The sequence below is a fragment of the Acomys russatus genome, chromosome 32, assembly GCF_903995435.1.
Source record: "Acomys russatus chromosome 32, mAcoRus1.1, whole genome shotgun sequence".
Classification (NCBI taxonomy): Eukaryota; Metazoa; Chordata; class Mammalia; order Rodentia; family Muridae; genus Acomys; species Acomys russatus.
Window position 1 is genome coordinate 161,716 of NC_067168.1, and position 14,167 is coordinate 175,882.

The window sequence follows — 14,167 nt, forward strand, 5'->3', positions numbered from 1 at the left end:
CCAGCTGACTGGAGCAGCACATATGATTTGGCCTCACAAAAGGTTACTCAGGAGTGTGAAAGGTACCTGGGAGTTTGAGAAGGACATCTAGGCTGCAACAAACAAACAGCAAGTGAGATTCTATATTCTCATTCCATTCTCCCATCTTCAAATTGATTGCTCTTTTATTTAATGCCCAGTGTCAATTCAGTAGGTTGGCTCTGTCTGGCCCATCAGTCTATAGTATGGCTTAACATGATTATCTTATCGCCATTTTTGAAAACAGATTAGTGTGTACTGGTAGCCATGGCAACTATTAGAACAGACCAGCACAACAATCTCTAGCCCTATGGTAAAGGTAATGGAATTGGTAGCGCTGTGTAGTAGAAGGAAGAGAGGATCATGGGACTTTCACCTGGAATTAGAGTCATTACTCTCCGCTGGCCTCCTACTCTGACTACCTACTCTTAGAGATGCTGTATTACATGGAAGTGGAAGGTTAACTGGAATTAGGACTGTAGGATGTAGCCTCCAGGAGGCCTGTGTTCATGATGGAGTGAGACTTTGAGGTGATTAAGCTACTTTGTGACCACCTGTGTGCATGATGGACAATGAATGTAGGTCTTCTGGAAGAGTCACCACACTCATAATGGCTGAGACTTCTCCACCTTCAATAACCTATATGTTTAAAAATATATTAAAAATTAGGAAGAGAGAGAAAGAGAGTGGGGCGGGGGCGGGAGGGGAGAGAAAGAGAGAGGAGAGAGAGAGAGAGAGAGAGAGAGAGAGAGAGAGAGAGAGAGAGAGAGAGAGAGAGTTGTGTAATCTCTGGAAAAGCAACAAATTCTCTTGATGGCTGAACCATCGCCCCAGGCCCCATACTCTGAAATTTTTAAATTTACTTTTAACTTTTTATTTATTCACTTAACATCCCTATTGCAGCCCCATCCTTCCTTGCCTCCAGGGTTCCACCTCTCCTCCTTTATTCACCCTTCCTTCATTCCCCAGTCCTCAGAAAGGGGGAGCCCTCCTCCCCTATCATCTGACTCCACCCTATCAAGTCTCATCTAGGCTACATGAATCATCTTCCTCTGTGGCCTGGCGAGACTGACTATGCATGGGGAATTTATCAACAAGTGGGCAGCAGAGTCCACACCAGAAATAGTCACTGCTTCCCATATTAGGGGACCCACAAGGAGACTTTGCTGCCTGTTGACTACATCTGAACAGGGAGTCCAAGTCCTCACCACGCATGGTCCTAGGTTGATGCATTGGTCTCTGCAGTCCACCCCTTCCCCCAGGACCAGATTTGTAGGTTCCATTGGACTCCTTGTGGAGCTCTTGTTCCTTCTATCCCCAAACTCTTCCTAATACTCCCTGTTCTCCATGCCGTTTGGCTGTTATTCTCAGCATCTGCTTTGATTCCCCACTGGGTGGAGTCTTTTAGAGGACATCTGTGGCAGGCCCCTGTCTTGTTCCTTCTCTTCAGCTGCTTCAGGTGACTATTCTGTTTCCTCTTCAGAATGAGAAATAAGCATCCTCCCTAGGATCCTTCTTGTTATTATGTGTCTTTAGGCATGTATTATAGTGTGGCTATTCTGTATTATGTGGCTACTATCTGCTTATTAACGAGTGTATACAATGTGGGTCTTTCTGGGTCTGGATTACCTCACACAGGATGATATTTTCTAGTTCCATTCATTTGCCTGCAAATTTCAATATTTACTTATTTTTAATAGCTAAGTACTATTCCAGTGTGTAAATGTACCACAGTTTCTTTATACATTCTTTGGTTGTGGGACATCTAGGTTGTTTCTAGATTCTAGCTATTACAAATAAGGGTCCTATGAACATAGTTGAGCAAATGTCTTTGTTATGTGGTGGAGTGTCTTTCAGGTATATGCCCAGGAGTGGTATAGCTAGTTCTTGAGGTTGAAATAGTTCCAATTTTCTGGGAAAGTGCCAGATTTATTTCCAAAGTTATTGTACAAATTTGTACTCCCACCAGCAAGAGAGGAGTATTCTTCTTTCTCCACATCATTGCCAGCATGTGCTGTCACTTTAGTTTTTGAGTTTTGCCATTCTGAAAGGTGTAAGGTGAATTCTCAGAGTCATTTCTATTTGCATTTCACTGATGACTAGGCACTTCAAACATTTATTTAACTGTTTCTTGGCCATTTGATACTCTGTTAAAAATTTGCTGTTTCATTCTATACCCTATTTTTTTTTATTGGATTATGTGGCTTGGTGGTGTTTTTCTTGAGTTCTTTATATATGTTGGATATTAGCCCTCAATCAGATGTAGGGATGGTGAAGCTCTTGTCCTAGTCTGCATGCTGTTGTTTTGTTGACAGTGTCCTTTGCTTTACAGAAGCTTTTCAGTTTCACGAGGTCTCATGTATTAATTGCTGATCTTAGAGCCTGAACTGTTGGTGTTCTGCTTTGGAAGATGGCTCCTGTGCCCATGAGCTCAAGGCTCTACCCCACCTTTTCTACACTTAGATTTAGTGTGTCTGGTTTTATGTTGAGATTTTTAATCCACTTGGACTGTAGTTTTGCTCAAGCTGATAAGTAAGGATCTATTTGAATTTTCTGCAAGTAGATATCTGGTTCTGCCAGGACCATTTGTTGAAGATGCTATCTTTTTTCCATTGTATGATTTGGGTATGTGAGTTTTAGTATGGTTCTTTTTGTGTGTTTCTTGGTTGCATGTATGTCTTTGTACCAGCTGTCTGCAGTAACTAGGGAGGCTAGATTTACAGATGGTTGTGAGTGACACAATGGGCACTGAGAAACAAGCCCAGGTCTACCACAGGAACAAATGAGTGATCTTAACTCAGTACCCATCTCTCCAGCCTGTAGATGAGAATGAATTGTCAAATATAAAGATGTAGTTTAGTAAATGGATAAAATATGAGATATAATCATGTGCTGCATTCAAGAGACCAATGGTAAGATCCAATATTCGCAGAAAATGAATGATAGGTAATGAGACTCATTTAGATTGTCACCAAAGAAGAACGGGCAAGCATTTACCTCCAGCTTATCTAAAGCAAAAACTTCAAAGAGAAAATGTAGATGACAAAAGAAATAAAGTAAGGTCATGGAAAACAGTTGAATATATTAATAAAAACAGAGTTTTACTTTTATTTTTTGAAAAACTAAACAAAGTTGCAAATGATTTTTGAAATAAAAAAGAAGAAATAACAAGTAAAAGTATGAATGAAGACAAATGATACCACAGAAATGCAAAGGTTCAAGAGACATTATTGTTAACACACACACAAAAAAATCAAACTGGAAAGCTTAGAAGAAATGGATAATGTCTCCATATTCATAAACAAGGAAACAGAAAATCCAAATAAATAATAAATTTATGCAATAACTCATTAATTGTCTGCTACAAATAATAGGTGTGATGTCCTCAGAGGCATCACAGGTTCTGACTCCTGGGTGATGCTCTTAAGTGTTGCAATGGGGCTTGAGCTGAGGCTTTAGTGGAGAACCTTAGGCCATTAGGGCTTAAGATCTTATTTCAGAGATACATGTGGGACCCCAGCCTTTCACTCATTTTCCTGGCTCATGAGGTGAACCATATTTCTTACTGTGTAATCCCGCCAAAATAATCCTTCCCTGCCTTGCCCCCTCAACACCCAACTCATTTAATCTTTTTTATTCCATGCTTACTTTTACCCTTTCCAATGTTATTCTAAGTATACACATTTGAGTAACTGTGTTGCTGCAGATATCAGGCAGAATTTCCACTAGAGACGGGGAAGTCTTATACAGAGGATATCTTTTATATTATGTTTAACTATAATTTACACAACCAAAACTTCTTTCAGGCCATACACTTACAATGTCACCAACACTCTCCAGGACATTTAGTGTGTCTCTGGGTTGATATTCTGAGCACTCTTCATGAGAAATCTCGATGTAAAGTGTAGAGAAATTCTTATCATAGACATTAAATTTGGCATGTAGAGACTGATTCTGAGCTGAGAGGAGACGCTGTCTCAAAGTTGTCATACACTCTTACTTCATTTAGAGAGGATCCTTGCTGCCCAGCGTGCTGACATTTGGCCTGTATGTGTCCTTTTCTCATCTGCAGACTTTTTCTACTGATAAACAGCATTTTGGATATGGGGAAATGCTGAAGGAAAAGATCTTAGGAGATGAGGGCTAAACTTTAGAACAGCACCTGTTGGCTGTCAAAGCAGGAAGGTAACAGGCACTGACCTAGATAATTTCTCTACAATATCCCATATATGAACATAAAATAAAGCATGACACTAATGCAGTGGAAACCTTTCTTTGGCAAGAAATTCCAAAGCCCCTTCTGCCCAAGGCGATGGAAAGCATAATTTTATGTTAATGCTCACAAAGCAAGCAAACTCTAAAATTAAATTCCTTGCTGTTGGTTATTAATTAAAGTTGCTGTCCTCCTTTGTTAATTAGAGAAAACCGTAGCAATTCCGTGGTCGTCATTGCTATGAAAACTACCAGGTGAGAGCCTTCACTATACAGTCTGGGTGACTATCCTCCCTTTGCACTTCTCACAGTAAAGACAGAACGTGAAAGTGCTGTTGTTATTAGAGACTGCTGCATTAGGGTCAAAGAGAAGGGCAATGGCCTCCACATCTATTGATAGTGTTGGTCTTCTACGACGGATGCTGTTGTTTTTGACAAGCATTTGAGTGTGCAGCTGTGGGGACCAGTTGTGGTCCTGCAATTGCAGAGAGTAAGAGTGCTGGTATCAATAAGGCATATTATAAAGAACGTAAAGGCTGTGATAGCAGCTTTCTGGAAATTAAGGATATGCTATTTAAGACAATATTTCGTGTGTGTGTGTGTGTATGTGGGGGGCACTATGTACTCCACAGAACATATTTGGAGAACATATTCTTCTTTATTGACGTCTGCTATTGGCTTGAACATGAGTTGCCAAGATTGCACCAGCACCTTTGCTCCTAGAACCAATACTCTGGCCATGGCACTGGAATATTTTTAAACTTCTTTTGATCATATACAAGTATTTCAAAATTGTCATTAAATGGTACATACTTTTCCCTTCAATTTTAACACCTATAATACAAGTGTGGCATGTTTTCCCATTTCAAATGTAAATGAAATTGAGGCTGATAGAATGAGATAATTTCAAATTGCATTCCTTTGAATAATACAAAAAGCAGAGAAGGTAGAATTGCAGTGCTGTCTTTTGATCAAATGTCCTGAATTTATATACATCAGAGAAAGCTTTTTATCCAAATAAAACTGGTGTAACAAAAGGGAGGAAGGAAAAAAGAAGAAAGAAAGGAAGGAGGGAAGCAAGCAAGGAAACAAGCTAGGAGTGAAGGAGAGAAGAGGGGAGAAAGAAAATTATTAAACACAGAATAGATAAGAAGTGACCATGAATGTTTTAGAACCAATAGAAAGGGGCAATCACTAAGTCACCTGATACTCTTTATTTTATTTTTTTTTTAAGTGTAACTCCCATTTTATTTGTCCAAAATATTTTTTTCTTCTGTCCTGTCTTTACATGGGCTTTGGTGGAGGTCGTGGTGCAGCACCAGCAGGTCTAAACCGTGGTGGGGGTGTTCGGTCCTTCCGGGCCTCATGGGATCGGTTCCTGACCACCTTGCTATGAATGGCACAGCTCACGCAGTAATGCAGCTTGACGTAGAGCTTGGGCAGCACATAAGCGTCAAAGACGCTGGCTTCGGAGATGTCCCTGACAGCATCGGCCTCTACAATGTTCCGGACGACGAACTTCTTAATGGCCTTGTCCTGGGCACGCACCGGGCGCAGTTCGTGCAGCAAATTGGCTGCACGTGGCCACGGCCCTTTTTAGTACGGCCGTTGTTTCTCCTTTTTTTGGTCATCTTGGAGCCAAGACCCGAAAGAGAGCACCTTGATACTCTTTAATCAGAATGTTACTACTGCCCAGGCAGGAAGCAGCAATCATATCACCACATGAATTAAAATACTTGTAACCCTCTAGGCACCGCCAGATACCTGACAGGCAGGAGTGCAAAGCTGCAGATAGAAAATACCAAATCTGATCTCTCTCTTCACCAACGGATCCCCAGACTGACAGAGTGACTTTCATTTGTGCCATCTCATCAGAGAACTTACAGTTAAAGTTACAGGGTATTTGTTTTTGTAGAGTTATGATGATTCCAAATACTGACAAGATAAATGTTTATTTAGAAAATTCTGTAGAAGTTAAAGATTAGAACTCAGGCTGAATTCTATTTCATGGAAACAATGGCTATACAGGATGATGAGAATGAAGGATCTTAGTTGGCTGACTGCCTTGACCTTGCGAAAAAATAATTTTTTGTATATTTAAGATTTTATCACTTCACAACATGGAATTATATTCCAAGGTTAGTCTCTTTTTTGTTTTGTTTTGTTTTTGTTTTTTTGAGACAGGGTTTCTCTCAGTGGATATGATCACTTGTTGCTCTTACAGAGGACTCAGGCTCAGTTTCAGCACTCACATATTTTTAACAACTATTCATAACTCCAGAACCTGGAGCTTGTATTTAGCTGTTGGGCGTTTTCCAAAAGAACAGGTTTTACAACCCGTGGAATCACCGAAAACTTAGTGTTTCTGTAAAGAACCTGTCTTAGCTAGGGTTTCCATTGCTGTAAAGAGATCCTGTGACCACAACAACCATTTAATTGGGACAGTTAATTGGGAAGACATTAATTGGGGCTGAGTCACAATTTCAGAGTTTTAGTCCATTAGCATGGTGGAGCATGGCAGCATGCTGGCAGACATGGTACTGGAGGACCTGCGAGTTCTACATCTTGATTTGGAGGCAGCAACAAGAGACTGTGTACCACACTGGTTACAGCTTGAACACAGGAGACTTCAGATCCTGCCCCCACAAAGACACGCCTCCTCCAACAAGGCCATACTTACGCCAAGGCCACATTAACAGTGCCACTCCCTATGGGTCACTCATTCAAACACATGAGTCTAAAAGGGCCATACCTATTCAAACAGGACCATTAAGGGAAGCAAGGTTTAGATTATTTTGTAAGTCATGGCATACTATTGTTGTTGTGTGGGGTGTTTTTTTTTTTCAGTTTGACTTTTGATTTATTAAAATTTGGCTAAACAACCATAATGAAAATGAATTAGATATAATAAGTTTCTGTAACACAAAGACCACTCAGTAAAATGCATGAGGCTAAAATATGTAAGTTTCAATGCTAATTCCATATTCTCTCTTGGATACTTTTGCTTTGATTTGATATTTGACAGCATGAATAGCATAGAGGCTGACAGTATGTCAAGTGGATAAAGGTAGAATTAAAGATATTTCCATTCATTTATACAAATGTAAATTTTAAATTGTGCTTTTAATGTCAACACCAGGACTAGAATCTATTTGTTCATTTAGACATTTCTAGGCCCAGAGGCATGCGTACCTGCATTAGGACAGCATTTGTTCTTAGAGGTAGGCAAAACATAAATAAATAGGCATGCACACATGAAAACCACTTCTTTTATGCAAGGAGCAGAGGCTGTGACTTCGTTACAGCCAGGGCATGGAAAAGGTGAGGGTTCAATGTTTGTTAATATAGATAGAAAATCAAGATATGTTTGAAAACTGCAAGCTTCCTTTCAAATTTGAGTTCCTTCTACTCCTGGGCTGCTTCTTCAGTCAGAAAATATGAAGAAAAGTCAAAATTAGCATGTTTTCCTTTGTGCTTATGTATTCTGTTTAATGCTATCTTTATTCAGGCCACTGTCACATGTGGCAGATTGGATGAGCTCAGCATTAGCCATGTTTGTCAACATCCAGTAAAGTTCTAAATTCCTGATAACGATTAGCCTCACCACCGGTGGATACTAAAGTGACTGAGGAAGTAATTAATTTTATCAATATATAGGTGAATATTTTAACTCAAAGGATAATTTTTAGAATTCTGTTATATATTAGCACTCTGGAGTAGGCCTCTTACATTCTTTATCTGCTCACTATATTCCTTTGAAAATTCATGAGAAGAATTGAAACTTAGGCTGGAGCAATGACTCAGCAGTTAAGAACAGATACTGCTGTCCTTTCAGAGGAACTGAGTAGATTCCCAGCACTGCTCTGGGTGGTCCATGCCTGCTTGTAATCCTATCTCCAGGGGATCCTCCTCCTCTGCCTTCCCTTCAGTGCTGCACTCACACATGCACATCTCCCCACTCCACCCACACACACACACACACCACATACCCATAATTGGGTGGGCTATCTGCAGCAGTGCTGGAGAGCCTGCTTTGGTAGTGTTTGTACAGGAGAGCTGGGAGGTTGTCTAAGTCAGCTACAACCCAGTCCCCTGATCCCACCTTAACATTTACACCATGTATAAACTGCTTGAGCACATGAAGGGGCCTGTCTTACAGATCAACAGTTGCTGCATCTCAGTGACATAAGACAACAGCAGGATATCTGAGAGGACTCCCAGTGAAGATCTAGCCTTATACTGTAGCAGAAGCCAGAGGCCTCAAACCAGACCAATGACCCATTGCAATGAACATTTGCAATTATATGTGTGAGGAAAAAGTGTATAATGTAGGTCACATTGTGACAAAATACAGCTTCCAAGAAAAGATGTTTTCAATTTTCTTTGTGGGAGAGGTTGCAAACGCAGAAGGCATATATGAAGGCATAGAAGTGAGTAGGATTGGGGTGCCTGGTGCGAAACACAAAGAATAAATAAAAAATTTTTTTTAAATAAAATAAAAATTGAAGCTTTTAGCTTAGCAGTATTGTAAATGTTCTTGCTGACATTCTTGTGAACAGTCTACCATGTACTAATGGTTGAGCGTGATGAACATACCCCAGACATGACTAGACTATTTAGCTATTTCAAGCGTCTCCACTGATCTCGAGAAAAGCAAGCCTAGTGTTCATTCAAGGCAAAATGTCATTTTCAAAATCCTTAGCCAGTTAGGAAAAGGCTTCAACAATTTATACCCATCTCCTTTCCTGAGCAGAAGTCTGCTTTCCCTCCCGTGCACAGGGGTATCTTAGTGCATTAGACTTTCAGGTTGGTGTTTAAAGCCTTGTTCCCTATCTTACCCTCTGGTTTGTTGGGCAAATAACACTTCTACATAGACTATTTCTTTCCTCCATGTAAAAGTAAATTATTTACCATATCTATTTATGCATATGTTCTCTTGACTACCTTTCCATACAAGTGGGTAATATATAAATATAGGTAATATATACACATATATAATATTTTATATATAATCTTCAAGGTGAAAATAACAACTTCCAGCTATCATAACTCTTTGCTCCCTGCCATTTTCAATGTATAATATTACAAACACACGAGCACACAGACACAGACACTCATTGCTCAGTATCTCCCTCAATTGTGTCTGAGATCTGTCAGGAGAGAAGCTGTCACTGGAGGAGAACACTTGTGGAGATTTAGACACAGCAAGGAGCATGAGCACTGACATAGTTGTAAGCTAATATATTTGTAAAAGTTTTACTCTAGGAAAAAATATCACTGACAAAACTGTAGATGGAAAGCTTCAGCAGTTTTCTAAGGGGCTATGCAAAGTAACATGAGCATCCTTGCAGAAGGATTGTAAACCCACTGTGCCTCCAGGAACCAGTCCTGGTTGCTGTTGAGGGCAGTCTGCACCTGTTCCCACAGTGTGTACAATTTCATGCTCACTGTTAACTTTAGTGAGACACAGAAGACCCACAGTCAGGCTGACTACAGAGCATCAGATTCATGAGGCTAATGTACATAGCTTTCACCAACTCCTTATCACCTAGCTTCTGGATTAAAGAACAAGAGATTTCATAGTAGTTACGGCATACACATGATAGCCAAGATTGGATGGAGTATGGTTTCAAAGGGATTTTTTTCAGAAATTTTGCTTTAGTTTAATATTTGAGGGTCTTACCACTGAGGATTTTGGCATTGTTGGATTTTGCAAATAACTTGCTTTCCGTGTGGCTTGTCATAGAAATAGAACATCTGACACTAACCTCTATTTAAGGCCTGTGTGTGAAGTTGCAACTGTCCTGTTAGCTTGAAGTGACTATAAGTGGATTAAGACTTTAAACCCAAGATAGGAAAGATGTTTTCTTCAAGGTTGCCAAATACAAATAGCCAAAACACTATGAATGTAACAGTAATGTAATTCCTAATTATTTTTGTGGTTCTTCTTGCTGTATGTAGATTATTTTATGCATGTATAATAATATAAATGTATACATAAAAACTAAAAATATTTTAAAATAAATAAATAAAAACAAAATTTAAAAAAAAAAAAAGACTTTAAACCCACACAGAGGCAGTGTGGAAGGAGGTGGCTAGCGGCATGTCTGCTGTATATATATATATAATATTAGTATAAGTTTTTATGAAGTCACTGCATTTTCAATTAACAATGAAAATTCACAGCATATTTTATGACATGAAGAAATGGAAACATACTTCCCATATGAGTAACAATTAATTTACAGATTATTTTGTGTGTCTCTTTCTTTGTTCTTTTATTTTTGTTTAGTTTTATATTTCATATCTTCAAATATATATATATATACCCTCTCTCCCATAAATACTATCAAGGAGGAGATTGTTAGGAATGGGCAGCTATGTCTTATAGTAAACATGTATTTTAGTCTACAGTTTCTCCAAGTATGAGACCCATGGCCATCACGCAGATCTGCTTTAAATTCTCAAGTCCATTCTGGAACTCTTTGAGGTTTGAGCTCCTGAGGTACCTTGGAAGCAGTTGTCACATAGACCCTAGTGCTCTGCCTCCCTGAGGCACACCTATTATGGTTTTGCTAACCAGTCAGCCATATTCCATGAGTCCTGAAGTTGTTTAGCTGTCCCATGCATGGCCCTTATGACATTTCTATAGTTTTCATCATTATGAGAGTCTTGATACTGGAGAGAAATCTTATGAATGTAAGCAATGTTTTAAAACCTTTATGTTACGGGTTCCACTGAGTTCAAACACAACTCAAACACTGGGTCAATGCAAATGACAAGAATTTATTGTAATCAAGCCACTATTGATCAGTCTGGGCCACAAAACATAGCTGAAAGCTAAGCTGTGACACTTTACCCCTGCCTCCAGCGCACAACCAGAATGTTATGGAGCCTTTAAGATGGAAAGCCACAAACATCTGTGCCAAGTCACAGCTCCATTTATCCACCAATCAGGATTTAGGGATATGGGGGCTTTCCTTATGTAGTTGATCTGTATAAACTGATAAAGAATGTAGGTTTTACAGTGTAACCAATCATAGCCATTTGTTCTTTTGTGGTTAAGAATAGGTCTAATGTTTTGCAAAATAAAACATCAATAACAGAAGCCCTGGTTAGGAGCAGTCACTATATTTTGTGGAACGGAAGATGAATAATGAAAGCTGTCCAGCTATTGGGAAGTCCTCAGCTCTTCTAGGGCCTCATAACTTGAACTTAGTTTTGCTCTGTGGTTAAATGGAGGCTGATAACAAAAAGGCAGTACTTAGGACAAGTCCCTTTTGCTTGTTCCCAACATTTTTATATCATAGCCATCTTCGAATGTATAACAGAACACATTGAAGAGAAACCTTAAAATGTAACCACTGTAATAAACCCTTTTCACAACACAGTTACCTGCAAATACATAAAGGAACACATACTGCAGAGAAAACATATGCAATGTTGTAAAGACTTTTTAGGTAGCAGCAGTTGTAGTCATCATGAGAAAAAATATCATTCTGCAGAGAGACCCCTAAATGTAGTCAGTGTGGTAAAGTTTTGTACTTTTTCTTTCCTTACACAAGAGTAAAACTTTTAATGTGTATTCAACCTGTGAAAGCCCCTGCATATCACAATAGTCTTTGAGGACCTCAAAGAATTCGTATACAATGGAATCTATGGCTATAAAGGATTTGGTAAAATCTTTAGCCAACACACTTACATTCAGCTACACAAGATTGTTCATTCTTGAGAAGAAACGTGACAAGTGTCAAAAATCTATTCAAATATTATGAAGCCCCCCTTTATTTTGTTTTGACTTGCAAAGCCTTCTAAAAAATATATTTATGAATTCAAGTAGTTATGTAACCCTTTTATATTTCACAATCCTCTTCAATTGCAGGTATAAAACTTTATGGATGTGTTTAACTATGATTTCTGTTGCTGTGATAAATCAATGTCTAAGGCAAGTTATAAAAGTTTAACTTGGTTTAAGATGGCAGAGGGATATGGGATCACCATGAAAGTGGCAATGCAGCAAGTGTCACATGGCAGGTACAGCAGGAAGCTCAGAGCTCACATTTTCAACCTGCAGCATGAAACACAGAGTAAATCTGGAGATGGTGTGTGGATGTAAACATTCAAATCCACCCCCAGTGACATATTTCCTACATCAGGGCAGCATTTCCTAAATCTTCACAAATGATAACCTCAACTGAGGAGGACTAGTTTCTCTGGCATCAGGCTCACATGCTTTCTTTCTGTTAGTTGAACCACTGAAGCCTTTAGATGCCTCAGCATCACCCAGATGCGGAGGTTGGCACACACCACCTTTTATCCCAGCACTCAGAGGCAGAGGCAGGCAGATCACTGAGATCCAGGCCAGCCTGTCTACAAAGTGAGTCCAGGACAGCCAGTGCTGTTTCACACAGAAACCCTGTCTCAAAAAAGAAAACCCAGAATATACCCAGAAGATGCTCCAGCACACAACAAGAAAATTTGCTCAACCATGTTCATAGCAGCCTTATTCATAATAGCCAGAACATGGAAACAGCCTAAGTGTCCCTCAGTAGAAGAATGGATAAAGAAACTGTGGTACATAGACACTATGGAATACTACTCAACTATTAAAAACAAAGAATTCCCAAAATTTGTGGACAAATGGATTGAGCTAGAAATGATTATAATGAGTGAGTTAACCCAGAAGCAGAAAAACTCAAATGGTATATACTCACTTATATCTGCATACTAGCCCAAGGGGCATGTCCCATGAAAGCCTTCACTTACCAGGAAACTGGGACAGAGGGGAGGACATCCTATTGGGACTCTAGATGAGAGAAGCATGGGAGAATAGCAAAGTAGAAGGATCCAGAGGGTCCTAGAAACCTACAAGTAGAACATTATGATAAGCAGATTTGGGCCCAGGGTTCCCGCTCAAACTAAGGCACCAGCCAAGGACAATACAGGCGGTAAACATTAAACCCCTACCCAGATCTAGCCAATGCACAGAACATTCTCCACAGTTGAGTGGAGAGTGGGGTATGACTTTCACATGAACTCTGGTGCCTCATATTTGACCATGTCCCCTGGAGGGGGAGACCTGGTGGCACTCAGAGGAAGGATAGCAGGTTACCAAGAAGAGACTTGATACCCTATGAGCATATACAGAGGGAGGAAATTCCCCTCAGGAGCAGTCATAGGGGAGGGGAGTAAGGGGAAAATGGGAGGGAGGGAAGAATGGGAGGATACAAGGGATGGGATAACCATTGAGATGTAACAAGAATAAAGTAATAAAAATTAAAAAAAATAAAACCCAAAACAAAACAAAATGATGCCTCATCATCTGGGTTACATACATAAAATGAACACAAGAAAAAGTCATGAGTGAATTTCTTTTTGTAACAATTTGCTTTAATTTTAATTATGTGCTGCCAGTGTATCTTTGTGTGTGGCTGTGATAGGATGACCCTCCCCCACCCACAGTGTATCAAATGTCTTGTAGTTGTGTTGCTGTATTTTCAACCGTAGATTGCAGTGCAAAGTATTTGCTATTATCCTCTCAGAAGTACATTACTTGCTTTCTATATGTAAACATTTCTCTTTCCTCACTTACCCAAAAGGTGATGCTCTGCAATTTACCATGTAAAGAGGTAAGTTGTATTGAAGTAGGTGTCACAAGCCAATGGGAAACCTAGAGAAAGATAAGGCGTAGTCATCCTCCTGATTCCCTTAGACTGGAAAATGGATTTTTGGTTTGTGTTTTTATTAGGTTTAGAGATTAGGATTAACTCAGAGTTATGAATGAAGTGAACTACTATTTAGGATTAGGGGGTTGGGATTGGGGTTAGGGTTAGGGGTTAGGGTCAGTGGTCCGGGGTCAGGGGATCAGGGTCAGGGGGTTAGAGGGGTAGGGGTAGGGTTAGAGGGTTAGGGGTAGGTTATGGTTAGGGTTAGGGGT

The 14,167-nt window shown here is 39.7% G+C and overlaps 1 pseudogene; it reads right to left on the reverse strand.

Moving 5' to 3' along the window:
• Positions 1-5,481: 5,481 nt before the first annotated feature.
• Positions 5,482-5,861, reverse strand: LOC127184187 (40S ribosomal protein S26-like; annotated as a pseudogene).
• Positions 5,862-14,167: the final 8,306 nt, after the last annotated feature.